The sequence below is a fragment of the Gymnogyps californianus genome, chromosome 1 (assembly GCF_018139145.2).
Source record: "Gymnogyps californianus isolate 813 chromosome 1, ASM1813914v2, whole genome shotgun sequence".
Classification (NCBI taxonomy): domain Eukaryota; kingdom Metazoa; phylum Chordata; class Aves; order Accipitriformes; family Cathartidae; genus Gymnogyps; species Gymnogyps californianus.
Genome location: NC_059471.1, coordinates 57,374,463 through 57,380,213, shown reverse-complemented (window position 1 = coordinate 57,380,213; position 5,751 = coordinate 57,374,463).

Genomic DNA, 5,751 nt, shown 5'->3' with positions numbered 1-5,751 from the left:
AGCATATGTGAGGAGCTAAAGGTGTGGCACAGCTCTTTGTTTGCTAGTGTGTTCCTAGCTTACCACCCAACTGGACTTAGGCCCAGCAGCTACAGCCCTTTTCTTAAATCCAGCCTTGCTGCTAATTAAAAAACGTACCCAGGCAGTCCATCACCCATGACTCAGACACCTGACTGAGAACCGCTAACCACATTAATGTCTTCCAAAATTGTCAGGAGCCAGTAAAGCATTATCACAGCCCTCCATGGGATGAGCCGAGCTTCACCTGTCTTGTAAAAACCAGTAGATGAATGTAGTACTGAGAGTAGCCAGGAAGCTGTTCAGTGGGATCTGAGCCCTTCTCAGCTCTCTGTTCATAGCAGGGCAAGCACTGAAGAGGAGGGGAATTGCAATGCTGCATCTTGCTCATCACTCACTACCTGCCTCTCATATGGATTATTGCTCTTGATATTGCAGCACCTTAAGGCAAGAAGAAACCCTTAAAATCTTTTCATCTTTCTGTATGTCACAACATGGATTAGATTTCAACAATTTCCCTTTTTCACTGAGGCTAGTCTGACTAAAGTCTATCTTTGGAGAAGGCATTTGCGTCTGATTTAATGGATGAAGATGTAGACAGGAATGTGTTACTGAGCAGTTTGCTCCAAGGGCAGTTTGTTCAATATCTTAAATGCATCTTCATAATTCAGTGTCTCTTCTTTTGCTTTATTAAACAGCCTTTTAATATTGGCTACTCTGGAAATGGACCAGGTTGGACAAGATGATCTTTTGAGGTCCTTTCCAACCTGGAGTGTTCTATGAAATAATGTTATACTGGAGTCAGTGTATAATTGACCCTCAATTATGGTTTTCAGAAACTAAACACATTAAGTTCTTTCAATCTCTTGCATTGAGTATTTTCTTGAACTTCCAGATACTTTCTGGGGCTTTTTTCTGCATCTTTTCCAATTTTTCAACATTCTTGTCAAATTATGGGGCACCAAAATGGAAAGTTATAGTCTGGTATTGCCTGTTCCAGTGCCAACTCTATTTTTTATCCAAAATAATCTGATTAGCTTTATTTTCCACAGTACTGCATTGGAAACTCATATTCAGTTATGACTCCTGAGCACTTTCTAAAAGCATTATTTTCCAGAACTGGAAATTGAGTAATCTCCATGTGCTATTTCACAAATTACTCTGTTAAGAGAAAATAATATTTGATGCCGCCTATGTCAAAGAAAGGCTTGCTCATTTACTGTCCTAAATGAAAGACAGTAATAAAATTTTTAAAAATACAGAAAAAGTCTTGGTAAAAGTAATAGTCCTCGGAAATTAAGAAACAAGGCGATCTTAGAGAAATAGCTCTTGCACATGAACAGCTGCTTTGGCAGAGTAAAACCAGTCCAGCTGGAAAACAAGTAGTTCAATGATCTTTCAACATTAAAACATATTCCTCCTAAAGATTTTAAACCCTGAAATCATGCCAGAGGTACCTTTTTAGATTTACTGACCATCCTTTCCCATTCTGTGCTCTGCTTAATTCCACGTAAGTAGCCAAATGTGTTGCATGGTGCTGGGAAAGCAAACCATTGTCATGGTGTTACAGTTTATGATGGGAAATACATGGCTGACCTACTTCAGTTCTGTGGTGCTATCTACTTTGGCAAGCAGAGCAAAATAAGTGCTTTCTTGTAAACAGTGGTTTTTACGCCTCTGTATCTGTACTTCATCATGTCCCAGCAATGTTTGCATATTTGCCTGAGACGTTCTCAGACAGACTGAAAAGCCAAACTCCAGAATACTTCAGGACAAGAATTAATGCAATTATTCCTGCAATTTCATGACAGAAGTGGTGATGTCTGAGGAAAAATTTTGCCATTTCTTATAGCAGTGTGGGGTCTGCAGGCTCAGAGACTAAAGGAATTTCATTAGCAGGATGACAGTATTTATACATGATTACACATTGTGCTAATGTTTGTAGTTTATTGTTATTATTTCATTTGGCTTGGGAAGGGAAGGATGGGGGTAGGAATGGGGAACGAGATCACTGGGAAGTTTTTCCTGGAATAGTTGAGAACTGATAGTTATGTTGTTCAGAGGCTGAGCTTTGGCAGGAATGAACACTTTGTACTCCCGAGTGGAGCTGGCTTCTCAAGGGTCCAGAAACAGAGTGCAAGTGAGAAGAGCTGTGCCTTCTCCCATCTGGTCCTTGGCCCTGGGCTGAGGGGATTCTCCTTTTCCTCTCCTTCTCCCCACCCCATTCCTCCTGAAACACAAGCTGATAGCAGGGCAAGAAACAGAGCAGAAAGGGGAGGGAAGGAGAGCGGAGGATAGGGTAGGGTAGGGGAGGACTCTGCAATCAGTCACAGTCACTGGCTAGTGTTGATCCATTCCTGAATATGGATGTCCATTGGTATGCTCAGTAGGACAACATCTAGGGCTGAAGCCCATGCTTAACACATAGCGGGAATAACAGCTTCTCTGTTATGTTCCAAAAGCCTATTGCCTGCATTTATTGTTCCTGGACATCCTGAACCAAACCTTGATCCTCATCCTGGGTGACTGAGCTGATCGGCGCTACAGTTTTGAGTCTGATGGAGCAGCGTCATGGGGAAGAGCTTTGAAAACATTCATATTGTCCGAGTCAACGTCACCTCCTTGTCTCAATCATCTTTCATCTTGCATGCATAAATTGTCTTTTTGTCTTTCTTTAATATTGAGTTCTTTTACTCACAGCCAAGAGATAATTCAATCTGGAAGCTTTTTAATTTTTGAGGAAGGACTCTAAAAGAGTGTCTAAAAGAGACTGTGTACAGATGTAAGGCAAAATAAGACTGTTGAAATTACTTCAGTGAGCACAGAACAAAAAATACATTTTCATTTGGGCTGGCAACTACAATCTTTCTGAAAGTTCTGTATCTCCTTGGCACTGCCAAACTTGTTAGCTATCATTTGCTTTTCAGAATTGGCCAAATTCTGAAAAGCAAATGGTTCTCAGAGATTCGGAAGGGACTAAGTGGAAACACCTTCTGCAGCAGGTGTTTTACAGCTCTCTGAGTGATGCCATGCCAAAGCCTCTATCACGTTACACATGCATTCCAAATGTTCCAGTGTTTCTCCCTGTGCCTTTCAACAGATTTGCAGTGGGCCAGAAAGTAGAGGACTTTGGTTTACACAACTGTAATCAGATGTCAGTACAATCTCTTGTTTCCTATCAATAGCATGTACAGTTCAGCAGTGGTAAAAAACATGCTCTTTGCAAAAAAAATACTGATTTACCATTCTCTCCTGGTATTCATTATTGTTCCAATGCAATACAATTCATCATGCTAATTCTTACAAGAAAATGCATTTATTGACAGGTATATACCCATTGTCTGACTCCCGGCTGATGATTTATAATCTTCTTAAATCACTGGTCTATTTGGGATTTGATGGAAGCAAGAGTTGTATGTTTACTGAGAAGGGCAATCCTGAAAGAATAACTACTGAATTGCCACCTCCTCAGCTCTGGAAAGTTAGAAAATCTCATTCAGAGAAGAGAGACAAAACACATGTTAAAGTGTAGAATTCTTCGTCTACCCACCACGCTCAGCTGCATTACACACATACTTCACAGATCTCCATCCAAAGTCCAGCTCCAAGAGCAGAGCCTCATTTGGCCATAACTCCACCGAGGTCAGTGGAACTGCCCTTGGTGTTAACACCTTCCACAAAGCTGACGTTACTCACCTGTTTTATTTTCCTTTCATATTTTCTACCCACTTCAGGTGGCTGAATACTAAGACTACTTCTTGAACACAGGTAGACAGATAATGTTTTGAAAGTTGTGCTTATCTTCTTTAAATGAAAGCATGGAATTTGCATCTTTGCCATTGAATACTTTCCTCTGATAAAACTAAGATAAGGATGTGTCTACACATACAAACAATGAAACAGAAATTAAGAGTGAAATACTCATTTGAGGGGATATATACCGCTCTAGAAAAAGAAAATATGAAGGTAGTTCATATCACTAATGTGAATGCATGTCACTAATGTGATAAGATTGCAAAAAATAAGGAAGGAAGATGTGGCTAGACAACAAACCATCTAGGTCAAACTGCCTTAAAAGATGACCTGCTTGGGTAACACTGATAAGGACCACCTAACTCAATTTGCAGAGGAACACAAACCTTGGCAATTGTATCTAAAAGATAAATAGCTCTGATAATTTGGAATCACTGTGGTGGAATGTAACTTTTGGGAATCCAAAAAGGACATGATGCTTTGGCAACAAATTCCTTTGTGGTTTCTGTCTGTTCTTGATTAGCCTCTTTTGCTCCTGTCTCTGTTCTTGTTGACCCTGTTGTGCCAGCTCTCCCTGTTTCTTGACCAGTCCTTTACTACATGTCCATTCTGTAATGTAAAACCTTGGCAGATGTAGACGGATGTAATCTCAAAATGTTAGCTACCTGAGTTGCTTTACTCCTCCTTGTGCTCACAAAATTTCTAGGTATATATTGAAAATGTGGATTTCCTGTTTTCTTAGTTGCAGTAGAGCGTATTATTTCTGACTGTGAGAGACGACAGGTTCTTCTCCAAATAGTAATTTAAACATCAGGAACTGATGTAATTTTAAACTTTGTTTTGAAATGTGTGCTTTATGGAAGATTTGGTTCTGGTATAAAACTTTAAATTAAGTGGCCACAAGATGATTCAATTTAAGATAAAGGGAGAAATTAAGGTAGTTTTGCAACTAAGCTCCTTGATTTTGAAAGCAGAAGTGGTAATGAATTCATAGGACTTACCAGTAAAATCAGCTGCATTAAGTTTAGGGGCTTGAATGTAGAGGAAGCCTGTAACCTGCAGCTATACAGAAGGGAAAAACCAGCTTCAAACCTACTGGATGAATAGGAAAAAGTGAGTACCAGAGACCATTTTAGCCTGCTAAACTACTTATCTGTAGTTCAGAATGCAGTGGGATAACATTAGGAATGCCAAAAATCAAACTGACTCAAAGCTCACAGAGAACTTCAAAGTAAACGACAAAAGGTCTTGAGATGTACAAAGTAAGAGAGGACGAAGAAAGAAAACGTGGCTCAACTGTATGGAAAGAAGGAGGTAAATATTAATGCTATGCTGGTATGAATCCAAAGGGAAGGGTTGGTTCCAATAAGGGATGTGGGCTGTGCGATAGTCAGCACCCAGTCAGGAGTGGCCATGCAGGTGCCCATGCAGTTGTTTGTTACGCACTGACTGAGGAGAGGTAAGCACTACGAATGGGATTTGTAGCACCAGAAGGCTGTAGAGTTAAGGCATATGTGAGACTTAATAAAGAGTACCAAAGGGTGGTCTAAAATGCTGTCTGTCTCCTGGATTTAAGCATCCTATTAGGGGCTACAGAAAGTGCCCAAGTGAGGGCACTGTGCTTAGTACATACGTTATACATTGGGATGCAGATGACTGGCTCATGGCTTCCTTAGCAAAGATGGGGAAGAGGAATAAATGGAAAAAGGCAACAATCAGTTCTGAAGAATAATATATTAATTAAAGCAGTCAGCAAAGAAGTGGAAGTTCCATTCCCCAACTGTGTAAATCCAAACCTCCAGCTCCTAGGTAAATCCTGCAGACTATGTGACCAGTGGATTACGGAGCAATTGGGATGGAGACACACTTCAGCCTCTGCCCTAAGCAGCCACACAGCTGCCAATGCAAGATTCATGATTTCAGAAAAGACATCAGACCTGACCCTGGGGCGTAGCAAGTAAGGGACGTAGTCGGATAGGG